The sequence below is a fragment of the Lissotriton helveticus genome, chromosome 1_1 (assembly GCF_964261635.1).
Source record: "Lissotriton helveticus chromosome 1_1, aLisHel1.1, whole genome shotgun sequence".
NCBI lineage: Eukaryota > Metazoa > Chordata > Amphibia > Caudata > Salamandridae > Lissotriton > Lissotriton helveticus.
In genome coordinates, this window is record NC_136057.1 from 284,232,968 (window position 1) to 284,260,077 (window position 27,110).

At 49.6% G+C, this 27,110-nt stretch overlaps 1 protein-coding gene across 1 annotated transcript in view; it reads right to left on the reverse strand.

Moving 5' to 3' along the window:
* The window catches only part of BRAF (B-Raf proto-oncogene, serine/threonine kinase), an 805,579-nt gene that overhangs the window by 288,873 nt on the left and 489,596 nt on the right, over positions 1-27,110 (reverse strand). The gene's annotated exons all lie outside the window — the stretch shown is intronic.

The following is a 27,110-nucleotide window of genomic DNA, read 5'->3' on the forward strand; positions in this document are numbered from 1 at the left end:
GAAAAGATCCGCAAAAACGCCAGTATACAAAAACAGTGCAGAAGCAAAATTAGTTTTGGAAATGTAATTCAATTTGGATTTATATGAGAATAATAAAAAAGACCTGTATTAGAAGAACAAGTTACTTACCTTCAGTAATGTTAGGAACACTCTTTCTAACCGCAGATTCCTCACCTTACAATCGTCCCCAGGTGCCAAACTGATTCTTGAGCACCTCAAGAATCCTGAGCACTACTAGGTCGCGTCATGCGGCTCCACATTAATTCCAAACCGCCATAGACGTGACTGAGGGGAGCTGCATGTATAGGTCACGCCTGCGTACAGACATCAGTTTCTTGTTGGTCTCTTTCAGCACCCTCAGATGCGGTATGAGAAAAACTGGTAGTAGCAGTGTCCAGATTTATAACCTGGGGCCTTTTTAGATGTTAAAAAGAGGCCACTGTACAGAATGAGAAGAAGGGGGGCAGAAAGGAAAATGTGATTATACAGAGGAGCCACCAGAAATTTGCGTTACAGAATGTAAGTAAATTGTTGTTCTGAGGGATTCTTCTAACTGCAGATTACTCGTAGAATAGATACAAAAGTAGTAACTTCGGAACGTGGTGGGTCTGTAACTTGGGGTCAGACCAAAAATTCCCACAGGACTAAACAGATTAAATATATTTCCGATCTGACCAGGGTGTCAAAGCAGTAGTGTTTTTTTAACTGATGCCAATGACCAGCCTGGCACAAGAAGAGGCACTATGAGATCTAACGCATTGGTAGCAGCCTTAGCTCTGGTGGAATGAACTCTCAGACCTTTCAGAGGCTTTTTCTTGGCCAGTGTGCAGCAGATCATAATGCAGAGAACCATATACCTCAATAGGATCCTCTTCTGTACTGCTTTCCCTTTCTTAGCCATGGAGAACCACACAAACAGCTGATCTTCCACCTGAGGGTCCTTGTTACAATCACTATAAAAGTTTAAAGCACCTTTTGGGCCTCACCAATGTTGCCTCTACTCCTCTTTCAAGGGGACTGGACAGGCGAAGATTGCTAGTAGGGTGATGGATTGCTCAATCTGCAAGAAAGTCACAACTTTAGGTAAGAAGGCCACTCACATCCTCAGCACTGATATAGCGGGGGGAAATGGTGTAAGGCGGCTGCACTGATAGTGCCTGAAACTCACTAATGGGACGAGTTGATGTGAGCGCCATGAGGTCGACAGTCTTTAGAGTCACAAGACGCAACAAGTAGCTGTGCATCAGTTCGAAGAGAGCAGACAATTAGAAATGTGAAGGCCAAGTTAAAGCATCACAAGGGTATCGGGAGGTAACATATGAGTCACACCTTTAATAAACAGCATCACAACAGGTGATATAAATGGTCATGGTTGGTCCAGCGAAAGGAAAAAGGTCAAAACAGCCAACAAACATTCCTTAATATTGTACACTGCAAGGCGTTGCTGGGCTAATAACAAAACAAACAATAAAACAACTTACTATTTGGTTTGTAAAGGATCTGTATTGTGGACACCACATCAGGCCACAAATTTATTTCAGCTCCTGGAGTAAATTGCCTTTTTGGAATGGCACCTTGTGGCAGGAAAGACATTACCACTTCAGGGGGTAGATCCAATGAGTTTAACTGCTGCTGTAGAATCTTCACCAATGGAAATGAAGATGTGCAGGGACTAGTGCTGCCATGACAAAAGATAATCCAGAAGTGATAGCATAAGCAAAGGGCAGATGCTCATGCCTAGAAATTACAGGTGCTTCCCTGCGCAGTCATGAGTGACTAGGAAAACTTGAGCTCCAAGGTTCTTAATAGCTTTCAGAACTCGAGGAAAGAGAGGCAAGTGGGAAGGTGTGCAGGAGTCCTGTGTTCCAGTCCAGCCAGAATGCATCTCTGCGAGTCTCCTCACAGAAACTCCAATTCGCAAAACATTTGACCCTGCCCTTTGTAGATGATTGCTAAAAGATCTAGCCAGGTTTTACGACACTGCCGGAAGATGCTCTGCTCCACCTGAGCATGCAGATGTCATTCATGATCTACTAGATGCCACTGGCTAAGCTCATCCACCCTGGAGCTCAAAGATCCTGCAAGGTGGTAAACAATCAAATAAATGCCCTGACACTCTTGCCAACTCCAGAGGCACACAGATTCGTGCCACAGGAATGAGGACCCCACTAAGCCCTGATTGTTGAAGTTCCATATGGCGGAGTTGTTGTCCATGAGAACCTGCACCAGCCTTCATATGGAGGAGTTGCCGTCCATGAGAACCTGCACCACCCTCCCTTTGGGGAATGGCAGGAAGACATTCAACACCAGACGGATGGCCAGCAACTTCAATCCAACAGGCTGTTATGAAGCTAGGTTTCTGCCAGAGGCCACAGTCCTCTGATCTCACCCTTCCCGAGATGACCTAGACAAACCAGCAGTGTCGAATCATCATTACTGCCGTATGGGGAAGGGAGAAGGGCGTGCCAGTGGTCCAATCGCTGATCAGCAGTCACCAGATAATGTTCAGTCTCACATGAAATTTGAATGGTATTCAAAAGGTTAGTTTCCATTTCCACTGCATAGCCCGCATGTGTCACCTGTTGTAGTCTACAAGGAGTATGCAAGAGGCTAAAAGGCTTAAAAGACACAGAGCTGCTCTCACTGAGATTCAGGATGAAGGCTGATACATGGAGATCGTTGCCCGAATGTGAGAAGCTGGCTTGGTATATGGTGCTCACTTATGTAAGTATAGCACCCTGCACCAATCCAGATGACCATTATGGTGATTTTAGTGGTCTTAGACAAGCTTAGAAAACACTTGAAGTGGTAGCTGTAGAGAGCAGCCGTCGGGCTTAGTCGAGTGTAAATCAGCTTGCTTTACCAGTTTGTAATCTTATGGTATAGATTAAGTGAAAAGAATCACACTTTGTAGTTATAAAAAAAGTTATTTTATTACAGACACTCACTAACACAATGTATTATCTCCTACCGGGAGATACAAACACAATACACACAATATTTACAAAAAAGAGCACGGAAGTAGCACAAATACACAGGGGACCAAACCAAATACTAAAATAGTGGAATGAAAGCCACGACTCATGTCAAGAATGGATCCACAACACATAGAAGAGCCACCTGAGGTGAGTATCTAGGAACCCAACGGAGGTAATCTGTAGAGTGGGAACACGAGCGCGTGCTCAATGTTAGTCAATGGGTAAGTCACAGTTGCAGTTTTAAAAAAAAGTGATCCTTCCTAGTAGACCCTGAAGACACCCCGCTGAAGATGGAAGGTTGGGGAGTCACCTCATCCATGGATACCCCAGGAACCAGGATACCTGCACAAGGGATGCCTGGTGCATAGGTGTCAAGTGACGTCGGAAACCGCCTTAGAACACAATGGAGGACTTCAAGAAAGATGCCACTGAAGAAGAAGACAAAGGAGTTCGGTGGAACCCAAAAGTGGAATCAAGTTGAGAGGTACCTGCAAGAAGAAGGGACAGAGTCTATGCTACTTAGGAGTGACCAGGAGGCCCGGAAGAGAATGACCACCGATGTTGGGAATGCAGGAGAGGTTGACGGAGCCCTTTAAGTTGCAGATGTGTAGATCAAGCGACAATATGGATGATCGGGACCGGATACGAGCTGTCCCACGTCGGATGTCGAGCACCAAGGGGTCAGTGTCCGGCAGGGGCACCAACAAGCCTTGAAGCGCAAGCAACAAAGTCAAAGAAAAAGGTGCATTGTCAGGAACAGCAAGGGACTCACCACGTGCACAGGAGTCGGAGCAGGCCACAAGCAAACAGGCGAGCACACTGTTGCCTAAGAAGATCCTCGAGGAGACCCACGGGCCAAAGGCACAGGAGTCGCAAGAGGAAATCAAGCAGCTCACCAAAAGTTGTTGGCCCACAGTGCAGAGAAAGCGATGCAGGCGAGGATCTTGGCTGAAGAGGATGCTGGAGATAGGAGCTTCTTTATGCCGAAGATCTCTGGAAGAGAGAGACAACCAACCTTGGCGACGGCAAGTCGACTCAGTGCACAGGGGTCTGGTCCAGAGGTTCCAACAAGGGATACTGGAATCAAACTTGGTGAGAGGACAGCGTAGGCCTCGAGGGAGTTGCAGAACCACCACTTGTGTTAATGAGCCTTTCAGGGTCGGTGGGATCCCAGGACCAGCAGACTGGTCAGCTGCGTTGCAGTGCCTGCAGATCCAGGGGAGTGACTCGTTCACTCCAAGGGAGACTCCTTCGGGTGTCTTGGAGTTTCACAGACCTGGTGAAGAAACTGTATGGAGCAAAGACACAGTTGTTGAGGAAGACCAGCAGGATGATGAGACCAGGAGCAGCAAGAATCTTCTCTGGTGCAGTCTCGGTTCACTAGGCAAAGTCCAGAGTGTCCAAAAGGTCAAAGTGAAGTGGTATGGGATCTGAAGCTTGTCCCACAAAGAATCTCGGGATCTACCACAGATAAGCCCTTGAGTACCCTTAGGAAAGGGTTGGGACGATTCAGGAGTCCCTCCCAGAGGAGGGGCAGGGCAGTGGGGAGGATACTCCCATGTCTTTTGTCTAGTTTTGCGCCAGAGCAGGAGCCAACATCTCCCTGAACTGGTTTGAACTGGAGTATGCAAGGAAGGCACCAAATGTGCCCTTCAATCAGTTTCAGTGGCGCTGGCAAGCGCCGCCACCCGGGCCCCAATACACTAAACACTGTCTGGGAGGTGGTCACACCTCCCTGTAACAGGATATCTATTATTCTGCCTTCCCTTAGTGGAGCTTTGCTCAGCAGCAGGAGGAGGGCAGAAACATGTCTCTGGTTGGCAGCAGCCCTAGCTTGCTGTCCGGTTCTGGAAGACTGGTGCATGGAATCATGCTTTGCACACCGTTTACAGTGTAGGAGGTATGATTCCAAACTATTTGATACCAGAAATTACATGGTCTGTTACAGCCAGTTTAGAGATAGTCATTGCGTAATGACGCATGGCCACTCTATATATCGTGATGGCTGATGCACTTACAACCAGGGAGAATGTACTCCGTAGGTTGTAGGGGTGCCCCATGGTCATGCAGGAGCACCCTCACACTTAGGACCCAGCACCCTGCCTTCAGTATTGATAGGCCTGCTTTAGGGGAGACTTAGAGGTTTTAAGTGTAGTGACCTTGGATATAGAGAAACCTTGGCCTCTACCTAAAAGGTGACCCAAGTATAGAACCTTGCTCTGCCCTAGCTGGCACTTGGTAGCCTTAATAGTGAGGTCTGCCCTTTGCAGGGCCTCCAGACCATTTCTGAGGTGGACCAGGTGATCCTCCCAGGAGGAGCTAAAGACAGCAAAGTCATCTAGATATGCTGCACTACAGGCTTCCAGACCTGGACTTTGTTCACCTGCCATTTTCCAGACCAAAGGGCATTACAATAAATTGATAATGCCCACTGGGGATTGAAAATGCTGTTTTTGGCTTGGCAACCACAGCTAGTCTGATTTGCCAGTAGCCAGCAGTCAGGTCAAATGTGCTCAGACACTTGGCTGAGGCCAAAGTATCTAGGAGTTCATCTGCCCTTGGAATAGGATGGCCATCAGTCCTAGTGACTGCGTTGAGGCCTCTGTAGTCCACACAAAACATCATCTCTTTTTCCACTCTTGGTGTGAGGTTTTGGCACAAGGACTACTGGACTAGCCCAGGGGCTATCTGAAGGCTCAATGACCCCAAATTCCAGCATCTTTTGGACCTCTGTCGTGATGCATTCTCTGACATGGTCAGTCTGCCTGTAAATTTTGTTCTTTACTGGCAGACTGTCACCTGTGTCCACTTCATGGGTTCAACAGGTGGTCTGACTGGGTGTCAGAGAAAACATATGCTCGTACTGATTGATGACTTTCCTGCAATCAGCTTGCTGCTGTTCAGTGAGGCTGCCTGCCAAGGCTACTCCATCAACTGACCCATCAACAGGGTTGTGAGAGAGATCAGGGAGAGGGTGACTCTCATCCTTTTGTCCCTCATCAGTTGCCATGAGCAAGCACATCAGCCTTGTCCACAAAAGGTTTTAGGCGGTTCACATGAAGTACCCCTAGGTCCACCAAGGAGGTGACCTCGCCTTTCTTTTCAAGGATGGTGTGGGGGCCACTCCATTCGTCTTGGAGAGTTGCTGGGGCCACAGGTTTCCACACTCACACTTTCTGGCCTGGCTGGTAAACAGTCAGAACAGCCTTTTGGTCATGCCAGGATTTCTGAAGCTCTTGGCTGGCCTTCAGGTTTTTAGTTGCCTTCTTCATGTACGCAGCCATACGTGAACGAAAGGACCCCTAACTGGATGTCCAAACAGAAGTCCAATGGGCTGTAGCCAACCCTCTTCTGAGGAACCTTTCTGTATGCAAAAAGAAGGCTGGGTAGTAAGATATCCCATTTTCGCCTGAGCTTTACTGGGAGTCCTATAATCATACTGTTAGACCTGGCATCATTGGCACGAGTCTCTCCTCCATTTTTTCTGTTTGCCTCCTCTGTTTTACGATGTTTTTGCTGGTAAATGCTTTGGGCACTGTGCCACTGCTGATCAGTGCCACAGTGCAAGTGCTCCCTATGTGAAATTGCTGTATTGATTGAATTCCATGTTTGACTTATTTGGTTTACTGTCAGTCCCTAGTAGAGTGCACCAGGAGTGCCAGGGCGTGTAAATACAAATGCTGCTAGTGGGCCTGCAGCACGTGTTGTGCCACCCACAAGAGCGGCCTAGTAAAAGTATGTCTGAAGGTCTTCCATTGCTAGACCACGTGCAGTCTGGTACTGTCACGCAGACTGCGCAAGTACACCTACTTGCCAGTCCCTAAACCTTCCCTTAACTTCCTGTTAGTCACCCCTATGGTAGGCCCAAGGGCAGGGTGCATTGTAAGCATAAGGTAGGACAAGCCTGACAAGGTTGGCATGTCCTAATAGTGAATTACAGCCATATTCGTTTTTCACTATTGTAAGGTTACCTGCTCTCCATCAGTTAGAATGGGCTGCCAGGATTATTAATGCTATAATCCTAGCGGGCTCGGGGAGCATGGTGCAATGTCGAGTTTGGTATCCCTGAACTCAGGGTTTAATAACGCATCCGTTTGTGTGGATGGTTTTTGGACTCTGTGTTTGAAAATAGCACTTTTAGAAAGTAGCTATTTTCTTGTCTAACTATCTACCGGACTCTGCTGGTTCTGGTGTGCGTGTGACAGGAGCTGGGTGGCTCCAGAGGTCTGAATGAGTCAGTGTGGGATGAGTGGGGCATTTGCATTGAGAGTAGGGGAAGAGTAGCTCCTGATAGCCTGCCCTGCCTGATACAATGCTGGCTCCGCCCCCCTGCCGGGCGGCTGATGGCTCTGTGCCTGCCTGGGACTTTCCTGGCCCACCTCCTGCCGGGCAACTGATGGCCCTGCCCCTGCCAGTGACAATGCTGGCTCCGCTCCTGCTGGGCGGCTGAAGACTCTGCCCTGCACAGTGAATAGGCCAGGTGCTTCGGCCTGGCAACACCCACAACAAACCCAAGATGGGGGGAAATTCCCCTGCATGGACAAAGGGATCAAAGCCAAAAAGGGGTATAAGAGAAGGACCCCTGAAACAAGAATTTAGATCACTTCTGACAAGGAAACCTGAACCAAGGACAAGAAGCCTGCTGATCTAAGGACTGCCTACCCCTTCTGCCAGAGTGCTGTTTGTTGGGGGAATCCTGCATTGCTTCTTTATTTTTGCCAAGGAACCAGGAGAGAGGAACTGTGTGTGTACTATCAATCTTTGCTAAGAAAATCTCCAAGGGCTGGAAGAGTGCCAGTCTCCTGTTGAAGTCACAGGGCTAAAGGACTTCATCTGCTTAAAGTGCTGTTTGCTGGAACTTGTGAATCCAGCACCTCTGAAAGAATCCAGCAATCTCGACGCTGACGGACGCCGCCGAATCCAGCTCGACATCGTGAGTAACGGCTCCAGTGTCCCGCTTCCTCGACGCCGGCCGCCGGGCCCGATCGACGCCAGCAACAACGCCAGTGAGTAGTGAGTTCGGCTCCAGCTCCAAGTGACCTCGTGTCGGCACCGCTGCTGATCGCATCGACTTCGAGCCCTCTCGACGCCGTGAGCGCTGCTCACTCTTGCAACATCGACATCGACGACGCAGTATCCTGCTTCATCTCGTGAGCGCTGCTCCCGCCTGACTTCGGTCGACGCTGCTGCAGATCGCCCCGACTCCGAGGCCCGATCGACGCCGAAGACGCGACGCCGGACATCTCGACGCCGCTGATCATCGAGTGCTTCACTTTTCCAAGGTACTGTGTTGTGGGGGTCTGTGCGACTCCGGGCTAGACGTAGCGCTCCTCGCGGTCGACGCCGAATCTTTGGATTAACTTTGCCTCGACGTCGTGTGACTCCCGTGTGGGTTACATTGTTGCCAAGAATTGTGTTTTAGAGAAGAAGAGTTGCTTTTGATACTAAAGACTTTGTGCTAAGAAGAAACCGTGCTTGAACTATTATTTTTCCTTCCAAGAGTATTTATTAAGACTGTGGTATATTTTTGTCGTTATTTGGTCTTGTGCTAAGCCTTATATAAAAATCCTTATTTTTATAATACTACTGTGTTGTGTCCATTTGTAGTGTATTCACTTTATTACTGTATGTGGTCATCAATGCTTAACGCACTGCCTCTGAGATAAGCCTGTCTGCTTTGCCAAGCTACCAAGGGGGTGACCAGGGGTTATCTAAGTGTGTGATCCCCTTGCCCTGACTAGAAAAGGTGTGTCCCTATTTGTCAGAAGTGTATACCTGTGCCAACTAGGGACAGCCGCTTCTAACATTGGTGGGTCAGCGGTGAGGATTTGAACTTTGCATTTATGACCCATGTGCAGTGATTAGTGTGCGCTACATAGTGAAAGCAGACCATAGCGCAGCCACAATCTGTTTTGGTTGGATATTCTATTTTTGTTCTCCGCTTTCCTGGAACTTGATTTTTGAAACTGCCAGTTTTGACCATGAGTGATGCCGGAGTCACTACCCCTGCTGTTATTATTATTAGGAATTTGATAGGAGTAAGATCAACGACTATCAGTTAAAGGATCTGAAATCCTTTTGCAAGCAATTTAAAGTTCCTACCACAGGCTGCAAAAACAAACCAGAATATCTCAAAGCATTGCAGGCCTGGGTAGAGGCCAGAGATCCCTCTGATGCGGTGGTGGTACCGCCAGGGGAAGGGGAAGAGGAAGTACCAGTGAATGGTCATGTGTCCTCTCCTGGCAGCAGTGTTTCCTCCAAGGGTCTTTCTCCTGAAGAAAGAGAAGAAAGGGAGAAAGAGCGAGCTTACAACATGGAAATGGCAAAACGTAAGATAAATGGGCAGTTGGAAATAGAGAATGCAAGAGGCAGGAGAGAAGCTGATATGGAGATCAAAAGGTTAGAGTTTGAAAGAGAGAAGTTAGCTTTTGAGCGTGATACCAGGATGAGGGAGTTGGAGCTCAAAGCTAAATAGTTAGAATTGAATCCCTCTGGTGGCAGCATCCCATCTGTGCCTGCAGAAAGTAGGTTTTATTTTCCCAAAGATGTGATCAAAGATTTTCAGAAGAATGAGGATATTGGTCAATGGTTTAAAGCATATGAGTTAGCATTGTTGGCCCACCGGGTCCCTGAGAAGGATTGGGGAGCGGGGTTGTGGGGTCGCTTTGTGAATGAGGGAAGAGATACCCTGTTAGACATGCCTGTTGAGGATAGGATGTCTTATGCTCATATGAAAGATGCTTTAATGTTAAGGTATGGCCTAACCCCAGAAAAGTACAGACAGGCCTTTAGAGAATGTAAGAAGTTGCCTGGTACGACGTGGGTGGAATATGTGTCATATTTTTGCAGAGCCATGGATGGTTGGGTAAAGGGCAGCAAAGTGGAAAGTTATGATGCTCTTTATGATTTGTTTGCTTGGGAGCACTTGTCTAATAACTGTTTTCCAGAGCTGCGCCAGCACCTTATTGATAGCAAGATATCTAACCCTAGAAAACTTGCTGAAGAGGCGGACCGCTGGGTCAGTACCAGGGTCCACAAGGGTCCAGTGGGAGACTCAGCCAAAGGTGGGGAGGGTTCCCAGCAGAAGAGTGGGGGGGACAAGGGTAAACAGAGGGAGTTCCAGAAAGGGCCCCAAAGTAATCCCCAAGGGAACCAAGGGAAGGGTTCCCAGCCTCCCCCAGAGAAGAAATCAGAGGCCCCGACAGGTAAACCTGTTCGTAGGGGCCCAATGACCTGCTTCGCTTGTAAGCAGGTGGGACACCGTTTTTATGATCCTCAGTGTCCCTTGAAGAACTCTACTGCACCACCACGTGCAGGTCCCAGTCAGTTGGCGAGTGTAGCCCTGGGAGGGGAGGAGATGGTTGCCCATGGTGGGGAGGGTCCCGCAGAGATATCCCTGGTCTCTCTAGGAGACATGGAATTGGTCCCTCCACCCCCTCTGCCTAGTAACACTAAGAAATATAGGCAGTAGGTGACCATTAATGGCCATAGAGTGGAAGCTCTCAGAGACACCGGAGCGAGTGTGACAGCTGTCAAGTGTCACTTGGTGTCCAGAGAGCAGGTTGTTCCCCACGCATTCTACCCTGTGATAGCTGCTGACAACTCCCAGCGAGAGTGTGAGGTAGCTCAAGTTTCCTTTGAATGGGGGGGAGTTTCAGGTACTCTTCAAGTTGCTGTAAGGCCCGCCATGCCTGTTGATTGTCTCCTGGGCAATGATTTAGAAGACTCCCCTTGGGCTAAGGTGGAGAGGGAGACACATTTGAAAATGTTGGGTGTGCCAGAGTGGGTGTGTGCAACCACTCGATCCATGACAGCAAGTAAGGGTGTTGATGGGGTCCCGGAGCCTGAAAGTATGGCCCAGGACCCAGCTGTGAAGAGAAGAGACAGGGGGCGCGGGAAACCGTCCCCCGTAGTTCCCGTGGTCCAGGAGGAGGAAGGCCTTGAGGGGCATGCCCTGGAACCCACAGGTGAACAAGTTGCTGAACTGGGAGACCTGCCCGAGCTGACCCATTGGCAGCAGGATGTTATGTTATGTTAAGGCCGTACTTTTAGAGCGCACGGCTGCCCAAGAGGGCGTCCCGGCGCTTTGGCAAAGAGACCTAAAACCTAAAACACAAAAGGCAGCAGCACTACAGTCGTAATAATTACTCGGAAAAGAGCAAGGTCTTCAGCTCTTTCCTGAAAGCCAGAAGACTCGTAGCTTTGCGCAGGGAGAGAGGGAGCTCGTTCCAGCATCGAGCTGCCACAAATTGAAAGGATCGTTCTCCCATCCGGACACGCTTGGCCGGGGGCACCTCCAATTTAGCCAAATCGGCAGATCGTAACATCCTCCGCGGCACATAGAAGGCGGTCCGCTTCCTAATATAATTAGGGCCGATAGAATGAAGGGCTTTAAAGGCCAGCGTAAGAATTTTAAATCGGATTCTTTTAGAAATAGGCAGCCAATGCAACCTATTCAAAAGCAGTTGAGCGCTGGCTCTCCTCGGCAAGCCGAAAATAGCTCTGGCCGCCGAATTTTGGACAATTTGCAGTCTGGCCAGGAGATACTTGGGCAGACCCGCAAAAAGCGCATTAGCGTAATCTAGCCTAGATCCGACTAACGCCTGAACTACTGTCTTCCGGTATTGTAGGGACAGCAGAGGAAGAAACTTCCTCAGCATCTTGAGGATGCCAAAACATTTCCCAGCTATCCCCATGATGTGTGGGCGGAAGGAAAGAGCATCATCAAGCACAACTCCCAGATTCTTCACTTGGGAGGATGATTTCTCCGGGGGGAACATATCCTGGGGCCACCAGGACTTCCAGGCCGGGTCAGGGGCACACCCGAAGAAAAGCAGCTCAGACTTATCCGAGTTGCACTTCAGGCTGTGCCGCTGAAACCACGCAAAAACTGCGCTCAAACAGCTCTTAATCCTGTCGCCGTCAAAAGCCTCACCTTTGCTGCATGTGAACAAAAGCTGGGTGTCATCAGCGTATGAGATGACCTGGGCCCCATAAGCCTCCGCTACAACCGCCAGAGGGGCCATATAGATATTAAATATGGTGGGGCTCAGGATGGACCCTTGAGGAACCCCGACCTCTAGCAATTGCATTTCGGCGGAGAAAGGAGGAGCCCAGATCACCTGCCGGCGGTCCGATAAGAAAGAATGGAACCAATCCAACACCGTCCCCCGCAAGCCGATCTCCCTGAGTCTTAAAAGGAGACCAGCATGAGGGACGGTGTCAAAGGCCGCCGACAAGTCCAGGAGGACTAACATAGCCTTACCCCCAAGATCAAGCGTCTCCCTGATGGCGTCGGTCACCTCCAAGAGGGCCGCCTCCGTGCTGTAATTCGCACGGAAACCAGATTGAGAGTCATGGAGAATGTTATTCTTCTCAATAAAGGTGGTGAGTGTAAGTTGGACATGCTTCTCAACCACCTTCGCCAGAGCAGGGAGGAGGGAGATCGGTCTATAATTAGCCAGCTGCAACGGATCTAACTGAGGCTTTTTGATCAGTGGCAGAATAAGTGCATGTTTCCAATCCCGAGGCACCACTCCGGAACTCAAGGATAAATTGAGCAGGGGGTTCAGCAAGTTGTTGAGTGCCGGAGCCACCCTGCCCAGACACCTTGCTGGACAGGCGTCCAGAGGTGAACCGGATTGAAGCCGGGACAGGAGCTCCAGGGAAGTTGCACAGGACAGCTGCGGGAAAACCGATAGAATGGGCTCACCTTCTGCTTCTAAAGATGGTACCTGTCCGTTATGGATGAAAACATCAGCTGCCCCGGGAGAGTCCACAGGGGGAAAGGAATCCTGAATAGTTTTGATCTTTGTGACAAAAAAGTCAGCAAGCTGTCTAATCCACCCCTCCGTGTGAGAGTGTGGGAGAGCTCCTACAGCAGGATCTACAAACTCCTTAACAATTCTGAAGAGTTCCCTACCCGTGTTGTCTGCCCGATCTATCCTACGCTCAAGATATTCCTTTTTGGCTTCCGCAATGTTTTTATGGTAATGTTTTATGGCATTACGATATTTAGATTTCTCCATTGGATCATATTTGCGACGCCAAAGACGTTCCACCTTTTTACAAGCTTGGCGCATAGTACGTAGTGTGGCCGTAAACCAAGGAGCAGAATCGTGGCAGGAAGTAGTTCTCGCTAGCTTCACAGGGGCCAGCTCCACGAATCTAGTTCGCAGCCATTCCTGAACCAAAATCAGATCGGTATCTAAGATCCCTGTCAATTTACAAGGGTGTTGGCAGAGAGCAGCGGATAGCATATCTGCTGTCACTAAGTGAAAAGCTCTGGATTGGTGAGGCACCTCCTTCTGCGTTCTTTGCCTGGGCCTAGTCTCATATGACATAACAAACTTTATTAAAAAATGGTCAGACCAAAGGACTGGAAGCGGCGGGGATACTTCAATCGGCGCCGTGGAAAATAGTAAATCTAACGTGTGTCCTTTGACATGAGTGGGACTATCAATAAAAGCTTTAAGCCCCAACATTGCAGTTGTATCCCGCAGTTTTGCCGCATTAGCGTCAGATGAATAGTCCATATGTAGGTTTAAATCACCCAACAACATACAATGCGCAGAACGCATGCAGGGTACAGAGAGAGCTGCCTGCAGGTCCTCAATAAAAGTACCAATCGGGCCAGGTGGTCTATATACAAGAATCCCTGTGCACGTCTGGGAGGACGAGAGGTTGAGTGTAAAGCCTAAAGCTTCACATCCTGCGATGTTCTCAACAGGAAAGGAGGAACAACCCAAGGCCTTCTCCACTATCAAGGCCACTCCTCCTCCTCTGCCCCCGATCCTATCTTTCCTTAGGATGGTGTAATTAGACGGCAAGGCACAGGCAACATCTGGTTCGGAGCCCGCCCCTAGCCATGTCTTTGTTAAAAATAGACATGATATATCGGAGTTAGCAAGCAAACTCCAGATATCCGTCGCATGACACGCCAGGGACCTTGTGTTCAATAGAGCACAGTGATGGTTCTGGGTGAGAGGTGGACGAACAGGAGTTGGCAAGTCCGTAGGGCGCCACCCACAAGTGGGACAGCCTTTCCCCAGAAGACGCCCACCGGGGAATAAACATTTACACCCCAAAGGATGAGCGCGCATGGATGTCAAAACGTCCGCGCTATACGACAGCACCCCGGACAGTCGTGCGCGACACATCCCCCAAACAAACAAATACCCCTGCTGTAAATGAGTCGTCGCCCAGAGTCCCGCCTCGCACGCCTCCGAGACGCTGACGAGCGCGGACGGGCAGGACTCTGGCACGACTCAGGCGCAGGGAGGGCGCGACCGCTGCGCGCGACCGCTGCGCGTAGGGTGTGAGCTTTAAGTAGGACTCCCCAAGGGCGTGAGGAGCGCTAGACCGCTCCCTCCTGGAGTGACTCGGCGTCCAGACCACTCCAAGATGGCGCCCGTCCTCAGACCACCGCCCGGGAACCGGACCCGCGAAAACGCGGTGTGAATTCCTTTAACGTGCAGGTAAGGGGCCCTTAATAAAACAGTTAAGATCAGGGGAAAATGTAAAGCCCAAAATAAATAAATAAAATAGAAAAAAGGCGGTCCCTCCAGGGAAGAATTCTGTGCAGAACAGAAAGTGTGCCCTTCTCTTGTGGGTATGAAGCAGCGGGCTTCAACCCAAACCTCAGGTGATCAGTCAGGGTCACATTTTGTTTACTGGGAGAACGACCTCCTGTATAGCGAGCCTAAGGCTGCTGAGCCTGGGTCAGCCCGTGTGCTGGTGGTACCCCAGCGCTTCAGAGCCTTCCTACTGGGTTTGGCTCATGACGTTCCTTTAGCTGGACATCTGGGGCAGGACAAGACCTATGACAGGCGTGTCACCCATTTTTATTGGCCTCAGATGAGAAGGGATACAGATATCCATTGCAAGACCTGTCAAACTTGCCAGGCAAGTGGGAAAAGTGGGCGGAAGCAGAAGGCTCCCCTCCAACCTTTTCCCGTGGTCAGTACCCCCTTTGACCGGGTGGGGATTGACATTGTTGGGCCCCTGGACCCCAAGACAGCCCTAGGCAACAGGTTCATCCTGGTCTTGGTGGACCATGCCACACGGTACCCGGAAGCCATCCCTCTCAGAACGGTGACGGCCCCCGTGGTGGGACGGGCAGTGATGGGTGTTTTCTCCAGAATGGGGTTCCCCAGAGAGGTGGTGTCAGACCGGGGCACCAACTTCATTTCCAACTATATGAAGTCTTTGTGGAAGGAGTGTGGGGTAACTTACAAGTTCACCACTCCTTACCACCCTCAAGGTAATGGATTGGTTGAAAGATTCAACCGTACCCTTAAAGGCATGATTATGGGTCTTGAAGAACCAATGAGGCGTAAATGGGACGTCCTCTTGCCATGCCTGTTGTTTGCTTACCGTGAGGTGCCACAAAAGTCTCTAGGGTTCAGCCCCTTTGAGCTCTTGTATGGTCACCCGGTAAGAGGACCTTTGAGTCTGGTCAAAGAAGGCTGGGAGCAATCTCCCAGGAAACCTCCCCAGGATGTATACAGTTACATGCTGGCCTTTAGGAACCAGACTAGGCGCTTCAGAGATCTTGCTCAGGCAAATCTGGAGGTCAGCCAGGAGGAGATGAAGCGGTGGTACGACCAGAAGGCCACTCTGGTAGAGCTTCAGCCTGGACAGAAAGTTTGGGTCATGTCCCCTGTGGAACCTTGTGCGCTCAAGGACAGATGGACTGGACCATTTAAGGTTGTGGAGAAAAAGAGCGATGTCACCTACATGGTGGACTTGGAGTCTCCCAGGAACCCCTTGCGGGTCCTGCATGTCAACCGTTTAAAGCCCCACTTAGAAAGGTCCGAAGTGGGCATGCTCCTAGCTACAGATGCTGGAATGGAGGAGGAGAGTGAGCCTCTTCCTGACCTCCTGTCTGCAAAAGAGCAAGATGGGTCAGTGGATGGTGTTGTCCTCTCTGACACACTGACCCCTGAACAGCAGCAGGATTGTCGCCAATTGTTGGGACAATTCCCTGATCTGTTTTCCTTGATTCCTGGTGTCACTCAGTGGTGTGTCCATGATGTGGACACCGGGGACAGCACTCCTGTGAAGCACAAGGCTTACAGAGTGACTGACAAGGTCAGAGCATACATCAAGGAGGAGGTCTCCAAAATGTTTGCCTTAGGGGTGGTTGAGTCCTCTAGCAGTCCTTGGGCCAGCCCAGTGGTCTTGGTCCCAAAGGCTGCAGCGCCTGGTGCTTCACCGGAACTTCGGTTCTGTGTGGATTACCGAGGACTCAATTCAGTCACCAAGACTGACGCGCACCCCATCCCCAGAGCTGATGAGCTCATAGATAGGTTGGGGGCTGCCCGGTACCTTAGTACGTTTGATCTAACGTCTGGGTACTGGCAGATCGCCTTGACTGATGGGGCAAAAGAGAGGTCAGCATTCTCCACACCAGATGGGCACTACCACTTCCGGGTTATGCCCTTTGGGATGAAGAATGCCCCTGCCACCTTCCAGAGGTTGGTCAACCAGGTCTTGGCTGGACTGGAGGATTTCAGTGCCGCCTACCTGGACGACATCGCAGTGTTCAGCGCCAGCTGGGAGGAACACTTGTGCCACCTCCAGGAAGTGTTGTTGGCCCTGCGCAGAGCAGGCCTCACAATCAAAGCCAGTAAGTGCCAGATTGGGCACTTACTTACATTCAGTGGTGTACTTGGGGCACCAAGTAGGGAGCGGCAAGGTGGCCCCCCTGCAACCCAAGATTGATACCATCCTGGCATGGGCACCGCCCAAAACCCAGACTCAGGTGAGAGCCTTCTTGGGTCTCACGGGTTATTACAGGAGGTTTGTCAAGGATTATGGTAACATTGTGCACCCCTTGACTTCGCTGACTTCCAGGAAGCAGCCACGACTTGTGATCTGGACTGACGCCTGTCAGACGGCCTTTGACACCCTGAAAACTGCAATGTGCACAGCACCCATACTCCAGGCACCCGACTTTTCTAAAGAATTTGTTGTCCAGACGGACGCTTCAGAGCATGGCGTGGGGGCTGTTCTAGCTCAGGTGAATGAAGAGGGCCGAGACTTACCTGTAGCCTTCATCAGTAGGAGGTTACTTCCCAGGGAACAGAGGTAGAGTGCGATAGAGAGAGAAGCATTTGCTGTGGTCTGGGCGCTGAAGAAGCTAAGACCCTACCTGTTTGGGACTCACTTCCGGGTTCAGACAGACCACAGGCCCCTCAGATGGTTGATGCAGATGAGGGGTGAGAATCCAAAGCTGTTGAGGTGGTCCATTTCCCTACAGGGGATGGACTTCACGGTGGAACACCGCCCTGGCACAGATCACGCCAATGCTGATGGTCTGTCCAGATTTTTCCGCCTTAGTGATGAGGACTCCCTAGGGTAAGGGTAGTTCTCCCCACATTTCAGCTGGAGGGGACACGTGTTAGACCTGGCATCATTGGCATGAGTCTCTCCTCCATTTTTTCTGTTTGCCTCCTCTGTTTTACGATGTTTTTGCTGGTAAATGCTTTGGGCACTGTGCCACTGCTGATCAGTGCCACAGTGCAAGTGCTCCCTATGTGAAATTGCTGTATTGATTGAATTCCATGTTTGGCTTATTTGGTTTACTGTCAGTCCCTAGTAGAGTGCACCAGGAGTGCCAGGGCGTGTAAATACAAATGCTGCTAGTGGGCCTGCAGCACGTGTTGTGCCACCCACAAGAGCGGCCTAGTAAAAGTATGTCTGAAGGTCTTCCATTGCTAGACCACGTGCAGTCTGGTACTGTCACGCAGACTGCGCAAGTACACCTACTTGCCAGTCCCTAAACCTTCCCTTAACTTCATGTTAGTCACCCCTATGGTAGGCCCAAGGGCAGGGTGCATTGTAAGCATAAGGTAGGACAAGCCTGACAAGGTTGGCATGTCCTAATAGTGAATTACAGCCATATTCGTTTTTCACTATTGTAAGGTTACCTGCTCTCCATCAGTTAGAATGGGCTGCCAGGATTATTAATGCTATAATCCTAGCGGGCTCGGGGAGCATGGTGCAATGTCGAGTTTGGTATCCCTGAACTCAGGGTTTAATAGCGCATCCGTTTGTGTGGATGGTTTTTGGACTCTGTGTTTGAAAATAGCACTTTTAGAAAGTAGCTATTTTCTTGTCTAACTATCTACCGGTCTCTGCTGGTTCTGGTGTGCGTGTGACAGGAGCTGGGTGGCTCCAGAGGTCTGAATGAGTCAGTGTGGGATGAGTGGGGCATTTGCATTGAGAGTAGGGGAAGAGTAGCTCCTGATAGCCTGCCCTGCCTGATACAATGCTGGCTCCGCCCCCCTGCCGGGCGGCTGATGGCTCTGTGCCTGCCTGGGACTTTCCTGGCCCACCTCCTGCCGGGCAACTGATGGCCCTGCCCCTGCCAGTGACAATGCTGGCTCCACTCCTGCTGGGCGGCTGAAGACTCTGCCCTGCACAGTGAATAGGCCACGTGCTTCGGCCTGGCAACACCCACAACAAACCCAAGATGGGGGGAAATTCCCCTGCATGGACAAAGGGATCAAAGCCAAAAAGGGGTATAAGAGAAGGACCCCTGAACCAAGAATTTAGATCACTTCTGACAAGGAAACCTGAACCAAGGACAAGAAGCCTGCTGATCTAAGGACTGCCTACCCCTTCTGCCAGAGTGCTGTTTGTTGGGGGAATCCTGCATTGCTTCTTTATTTTTGCCAAGGAACCAGGAGAGAGGAACTGTGTGTGTACTCTCCATCTTTGCTAAGAAAATCTCCAAGGGCTGGAAGAGTGCCAGTCTCCTGTTGAAGTCACAGGGCTAAAGGACTTCATCTGCTTAAAGTGCTGTTTGCTGGAAATTGTGAATCCAGCACCTCTGAAAGAATCCAGCAATCTCGACGCTGACGGACGCCGCCGAATCCAGCTCGACATCGTGAGTAACGGCTCCAGTGTCCCACTTCCTCGACGCCGGCCGCCGGGCCCGATCGACGCCAGCAACAACGCCAGTGAGTAGTGAGTTCGGCTCCAGCTCCAAGTGACCTCGTGTCGGCACCGCTGCTGATCGCATCGACTTCGAGCCCTCTCGACGCCGTCAGCGCTGCTCACTCTTGCAACATCGACATCGACAACGCCGTATCCTGCTTCATCTCGTGAGCGCTGCTCCCGCCTGACTTCGGTCGACGCCGCTGCAAATCGCCCCGACTCCGAGGCCCGATCGACGCCGAAGACGCGACGCCGGACATCTCGACGCCGCTGATCATCGGGTGCTTCACTTTTCCAAGGTACTGTGTTGTGGGGGTCTGTGCGACTCCGGGCTCGACATAGCGCTCCTCGCGGTCGACGCCGAACCTTTGGATTAACTTTGCCTCGACGTCGTGTGACTCCCGTGTGGGTTACATTGTTGCCAAGAACTGTGTTTTAGAGAAGAAGAGTTGCTTTTGATACTAAAGACTTTGTGCTAAGAAGAAACCGTGCTTGAACTATTATTTTTCCTTCCAAGAGTATTTATTAAGACTGTGGTATATTTTTGTCATTATTTGGTCTTGTGCTAAGCCTTATATAAAAATCCTTATTTTTATAATACTACTGTGTTGTGTCCATTTGTAGTGTATTCACTTTATTACTGTATGTGGTCATCAATGCTTAACGCACTGCCTCCGAGATAAGCCTGTCTGCTTTGCCAAGCTACCAAGGGGGTGAGCAGGGGTTATCTAAGTGTGTGATCCCCTTGCCCTGACTAGAAAAGGTGTGTCCCTATTTGTCAGAAGTGTATACCTCTGCCAACTAGAGACAGCCGCTTCTAACACATACCCTTTAGGCTCTTGTTGAATCTCTCCACAAGCCCATTGCACTGTGGATGATAGGGTGTGGTAAACTTATAGTTTACTCAACACTCTTTCCACATAGCAGTTATGTAACTAGACATGAAGTTGGTACCTCTGCCTGTTAAGACATCCTTAGGGAAGCCCAACCAGGAAAAGATTCCCAAGAGGTCCCTGGACAATACAGGAGCTGTGGTGGTTCCAAGGGGAATTGCTTCTCAATACCTAGTGGCATGGTCCACCACCACCAGGATATAACTTTTTGTCAGATGCAGTTGGAGGGTTCAGTGGACCAACAATGTCAATCCCTACCCTCTCAAAGGGACCCCCAACCACTGGGAGTACAATTAAGGGGGCCTTCGTAGTGACACTTGACTTACCACTGGCTTGGCAAGTGACACTGGAGCGACAAAACTCCTTGGTGTCTTCTGACATATGGGGCCAGTGAAAATGAGGGAAAATCCTGTCCAACATCTTACTTTGCCCAATGTGTCCTGCAAGGGGAATGTCATGTGCTAGGGAGAGAAGAAAACACATGAACTTCTGAGGTATTACCAATCTCCTGGTGGCACCAGACTTGCCGTCTCTACCTTCAGAATACAGACGCCCATCTTCCCAATAGATCCTATGGGACCCAATGATATTCCCAGCTTCCTCAGGGGTCAAGAGAGGGGCGGGGTTGTTGCTCAAATCTCAAGTTTGCCCTGGAAGGGCCCCCTGTCCCCAGAACTCTCCCTGGTCAGGCCCAAGTTCCTCTGGGACAGTTCCTTCCCAGGGACTGAGATCATGTCCCTCAGGAGACTGATCCTCACCAGGAGTTTGGGAAAAGGATAATTCCTTACCCTTCCTGTTTCTTCTCTTAGGAGCAACCTGGTCCATTTGTCCAGGACCCAGTACTCCTTCAGTACTGAGCTGTTTGGCCTGAGCCCTGGTGACAGCAAAGACACTGGCAGAAATGCCCACCATTTCTGCATGAGTCCTGAACTCCACTTCAGGCCAGGCTGAAGTTTCTAAATCATTGCCCAACAGACAATCTACAGGTAGGTTTAGAGATACCACATGTTTCTTATGTCCAGTTACCCATCCCTAGCTGAGATGATTTAGATCTGCCACGGAATGATCAGTCCTGACATCGCTAGCGTTGGTCACCTGGTACATTTGTCCACGTATGATTTGTTCAGGGGACAGACGTTTCTCTGGCACCGTGGTGACACTGGCCTCTGTGTCACTGAAAGCTATTACTTCCTTTCCATTGATTAAATGTTGTTGTCTGTACTTGCCCAAGTTAGTGGGACTTACTAGTAAGGTGGCAGGATCAATGCCACCATCATAGACTAGAACAACCTGAGCTGGAATTCTGACTAGGACAGAATCCATCTCAGATCCCAAGTTTAACCCAACTAATCCCATGGTTGCTATACTACCACTTGTACTGGTGCTAGGGGTGCAGTTACCCTAGGAACAGTGGTAGTAGCTTCCTTGGCCTTTGGACAATCAGCATCTCTTGTCCAATGGGTCTTTGCATTGCATAAATAGCACCAAGGTTTCTTTTTACCCTTCTTGGAATTGTGGGACTCTCCCCTCACCAGATGCAGGTTTTTGTGGACCTTGTGAAGACTCCATTTTAGGTCTCGCCTACGCAGTGCGCATGCGCAGCATAGGAATGAGACCTGCCATCGGATGCCTTTTTCAGGCTTTCGTACTGTTCGGTAATAATCTATTTTCTTATAAGAGGCCTTTTTCACTTCGCAACACGTCACCAACATGCGTACCGCCTACATGACTGTGAAAGAAATTATGAGAAATGACTGCCAGAAAGAAAGAAAAAATCGCAAGGGTTGGCTGTTGAAGCACAAGCTATTTTTGGAAACGTAACATGCATTCCATTCCATGCAAAAACAGTGCTGGCCACAGACTGCCTTTTTTCTGTTCCCAAAAAGCATTGTAGGGAAAGGGGGGGGAAGGGAGGTGCGGGGGGGGTCCACCCGCCATTGACTTTAAAAGTTCACAAGGGTTGAGAGTTGTGTTAAAATCAGGAGACAAATGATAACATCGGGGGAGTAAAATTAAATAATGAGATTTCTTCATATTTTAGGGCAATGTGCTGTTAGTGCTGGTTCTCTGGGAGCCGCACAACACAGGGGGAGGGTGTGGGACAGTGTACTTGGAAGGAGTGGGGCATCTCAGCTTGTGGTGTGTGTTTGTGTTCCTGGCGTGATTTTTAGGTGAGCGGTGGTATGTCTCGAGTGGTGTGTCTTTTCTCCTCCAAGGATTTTATTGCGTTGTTTGCATGTAGAGCTGTGTGTCGCCTGTGTGCGGATGTGATGGTTTGTGTGCTTCCTCTCTGTGGCTTGGATAGTTCTCACGCAGAGGCACTTTTAGTAAAACCCATAATTTCAGGGAATCTGCCTCCGTATTATCCGAAGCATTCAGTCTGTCTATTCGAATCTGATTCCCTCTTGCAGAGCTGATGTACAGTGTTACCTGAGGTCAATGTCATGGAGGCTGGGAGGGTTGAGCAGAGTCAGTTGCACGCTTTGAGGTTTCGGGCACAGCGTGCCCTTCTTAGCCTCCAGAGTTGCCAACAAGACATAATTCCCTCACTCTGTGTACTTGAGATCACATATTCATGCCTCCACTGCGTCCATTCTAATAAATGAGGTTGTTCATGATTGGCACTAATCGGCGTGACGGGTCATAGGGCGATCATGTGGGAGGGGGAAGGTGGCAGCTCTCTCCACCCTCAGCCCGTGTGTTGCATGTTCCTAACTGCACCAGCTGAATTCTGAGACACCCGACAAATGGGTGTGCACGTACGAGGCCCGCTACTTAGCGTGACCATCTGTGGCATGGGTGAACCTGCTTTCCGGAGTCGACATATGTCCGCTTCCTGGCTCTCCAGTGCGCCGTGGGAACCTTAATGCACCGTGTGCTCCTGGACAAAAACATCTGTCTCCGTTCGCCTAGTTTTCTTAACTGCAAAAAGTTGGGAGAACCAGGGAAGTACTCAAACCTAATATTGATTGCTACATACAGCAATCCCTGGCAAAGCCGATGGGTCTCACTTGTTGGCTATGTCTATGCTTTTGTTGATGCTGTTAGATCCCTGATATCTGTGAGCCTTGGAAGCATATAGGCGATTAGGCCATGCATTCAAAAGGGCTGGTGAAAAGTTCATGCTATAGGGGAGAGAATAAGAAGAAGCACATGAGTGTCAAGCAAGCCGACCAATGATAAACAATGGTCTGATCCACAGCCCACTCCAAACATATTGTTTCATAGACAATAGGCCTTCTACAGCAGGCAGCCAAAGCAGTCTGTAGCTATGATGTCAAAGATAGGCTTTGGAATTGACATACCCAGAATGCACCACTTTGTGAAGCAGAAGACTGGGATTGGATGAGATTGGGGCGGGGTTGCTGGCATGGGACCTAGGAGAGGACACCTTATTCCCACATTGAATGAAAAATACCCATTCAAACATGGTGTTCACCAAGAAGGTCAGGCAAGGTGACCACCTGACTTCATCTCACTGAGAATGTCATGTGTACAGTCACTTCAAAACCTACCCCATTGTGGGAATTGAATCCTTTTTTAGTTCTACGAACTACTTTGATTGCAGTACCAGTTGACAATGAGCTAAGGACACGTGCTCCCTTTTAGCAGTAGCGATGCCAAGCCAAAGTAGAAAATGTTGCCATGCTCTAAAACAAGCATTGGCATAGCCAATAGATCTCACCTTTGGGACCTTAAAAGTGTTTAGCCATGCAACAGTTGATGTTGTTGCACCAAGGATATTGTGCTTCATAACTGAATACTTAAAAGGTCTCAAAAGAGAGACCTATTGGCTCTGCCAATGCTTGTTATTCTTACCCTTTGTCCCCACCTTTATCCTGGGATTTAGAAAAATCTTGCTTCTTCTGGTCACTTCCATTACCATGGTTCTTTTGCTTAACCCTGGTGAGAACCCATTTGTTTGCCTTCTTTCCCAATTCTTGGGGAGAGGTCAGATCAGAGTCCGCCAGGTACTGGTGCAAAAGTTAATTCTGACAGTTATTAAGGATGTTCTTCCTCATTAACAAATTGTACAACCCTTCATAGTCCTGAATCTTGCTTCCATGAAGCCAGCCTTCCGGAGCCTTAATAGCACCATCAATCAAGTCTACCCAGTTATAGGTGTATTTCTTCTGGGTGTTTCTGAACTTAATCCTGTATTGTTTAGTGGTTAAGCCAAACCCATCAATGAGTGCACTCTTCAGAACTGAGTAATTGTCAGCATCCTCTTCTCTAACGGTGAGGAGCTTATCTCTACCCTTGTGAGCAAAGGAGAGCCACAGGATAGCTACCCTTGAGGGACCTTCTTAACTTTACAGGCCCTCTCTAATGTAGTGATCTATTTCTGGATGTCATCCACTTCTGGATCAGGATCCTAGTATCAAAAGAGTTTCCCCTAACTCTAGGGATACTAGCTAGGGCTGCCACTATGGGACTCTAGTCCCATATTTTTCCTAGCTTTTTTGGACTTCCAGGGCCACTTTGTCAAGGGCCAACGCATCTTGCCGGAGCTTGAGTCTCACTCTCTCAAGTTTGATCAGGTGATATTCCCTCTCCAAGGAGTCCTCTCTCTCATTAGAGATTGAGGTCCCTATGGACTGTCCTGAGGCATTGGACTCAACAGAGGGATACCTAGATCCCCTCTGTCTGCTGTGAACCTTCCCAGGAGGAATAAAGGGGGATCTACTTCTCGGGACACTCTCTATGCCATCGGCACCATTACCTGGATCAGAGTTCACCATGGTGGAGTCTTCAGTCTCCTCTTGGTCATGTCAGAATTAGGACCACTGGAGGCTACCCCTCCTGTCTCATAAATGTCGGAATTTGTAAATGTCGGAATTTGTAAAGCGCACAGCTACCTCCACCGGAGGTGTCCCGGCGCTGTCCGTATACCGCTTAGGAACCCTTCCTGGCTTTCCTGGGAAATGTCCACTCCTGGGCACCCCCCAGGTGCAGCCAGGCATCCCAGCGCTTTTGGGGCCGTTGTGGAGACTAAGCAAGCTATTGCCCAGAGTTGCAGCGTGGGACCCATGATCAGAACAGGCACTGAGGCGAGAATATCCAGTCAGGGGAATTAATGAGCCGGAGACCCGCCGAGGCGGGAATCGAACCCTGGTCCCTGACCAGAGCTCTGCATCAAGGTCTGCCTGCTCTAACCATTGAGCCACACTTCTCCACATCTCCTCATCTTCTGGAGCATCTACATCCATGTGGTCCTGATCCCCTGACCTGTTAGGGTTCTGGAGATCATCTAAGATAAGCAGCTCTAAGAGATACTTAGTGGTTGGATTGCTACCTGGCTTTATCTCCCTAGACGCACATAGGGTCCTTTGTTCCTGAATCTTAAGACCACTGTACCTGGATGACTGGGGTACACTTGTATCCCCAACAACAGACATGGTTACTTAGTGTAGTGTGGTGCTGCACCTACCTAACCTAGTGTAAACTAAACTTCCTAAGATTGTAGAAAGGGTTGTGTTAGACCCTTAACAACGAATCCACAAGTTCAGTGGAACTTACTTAGTCTATCCAAATATTATATGTGCCTAATGCCAGTGATGATTTTTCAATTAATCGACACCTAGATTAGCTGGTAAAACAATGCAGGCTCCAGTCTCTTTGGAGGTGTGGGTTTGAATCCCACCGCTGCCATCAATGTGAGAAGCTTGCTTGGTATATGGTGCTCACTTATGGAAGTATAGCACCCTACACCAATCCAAATGACCCTTATGGTGATTTTAGTGGTCTTAGACAACCTTAGAAAGCTCTCTATGTGGTAGCGGTGGAGAGCAGCCTTCAGCCGTAGTCTAGAAGGAAAGATTAAGTGAAAAAGAATGACACTGTGTAGTTATAAAAATAGGTATTTTATTACAGACACGCTCTAATACAATGTATTAGTACCTACCTGGAGATACAATCACAATACACTCAATATTTATGAAAAAGAGAATGTAAGTAGCACAAATACACAGTGGTCTCCAGGGGGGTACCAAACCATGTACTAAAATAGTGGAATGTGAACCATGACTCAAGTCAAGAATGGACCCAGAAGACATAGAAGAGCCGGGGACCCAAGGAACCACCGACGTGAGTATCTAGGAACCCGACGGAGGTCGTGTGCTGAGTGGGAGCACAACTCAACTCAATGTTAGTCAATGTGTAAGTCGCAGTTGCAGTTCTAAAGAAAAAAGGACCCTTCCCAGTGGACCCTGAAGACACCCTATGGAAGATGGAAGGTTGGAGAGTCTCCCTAACTGTGGATACCCCAGGAGCCAATATACCTACACCATGAACGCCGGGTGGATAGGTGTCAAGTGACGTCGGAAACCGCTGTATACCACAATGAAGGACTTAAAGAAAGAACCTAAAGGTAGATTCAAGTTGACAGGTACCTGCAAGCAGAGGGGACATAGTCTATGCCACTAAGGAGTAACCAGAAGGCACTATAGACAAATGGCCACCGATGTCGGGAATGCAGGAGAGGTTGACGGTGCTCTTTAAGTTACAGGCAGATACGAGCTGTCCCACATGAGATATTGAGTGCCAAGGGGTCAGTGTCCTGCCGGGGCACCAACAAGCCTTGGCAGCGGTAAGCAACGAAGTCAACAAAAAAGATGCAGTGTCGGGATCAGCAAGGTCTAAGGGACTCATCAAGTGCAGGGGAGTGGGAGCAGGAATCAAGCAAACAGGGGAGCCCACTGGTGCCAAAGAAGACCCTCGAGGAGACCTACGGGCTGAAGGCACAGGAGCCACTAGAGGACCTCAAGCCGCTTACCAAGAGTTGCAGGCCCAAGATGCAGAGGATGCGATGAAGGTGAGGATCTTGCCTGAAGAGGCAAATTGATGCAGTGCACAGGGGTTCTGTTCCAGCGGTTCTGATGAGGGATACTAGCCTCAAACTTGGTGAGAGGACAACGCAGACCTCGAGGGAGTTGCAGAGCCACCACCTAGGCTGCTGAACCTTTCGGACTCCGTGGGAGCCCAGGATCAGCAGACCAGTCAGCTGCATTGTAAAAGACCAGCAGAATGACGAGACCAGGAGCTGCAGGAATCTTCCCTGGTGCAGTCTCGGTTCCTTAGGTGAAGTCCGAAGTGTCCAAACGGCCAAAGTGAAGTGGTATGTGATCTGAATCTTGTCCCACGATGAATCTCGGGACCCATCCACAGGTAAGTCCTTATGTACACTTAGGAAAGGGTTGGGACGATTCAGGGGTTCCTCCCAGAGGAAGGGCTGGGCAGTGGGGAGGATACTCCAATGTCCTTTGTCCTGTTTCATGCCATTGTGAGAGCCAAG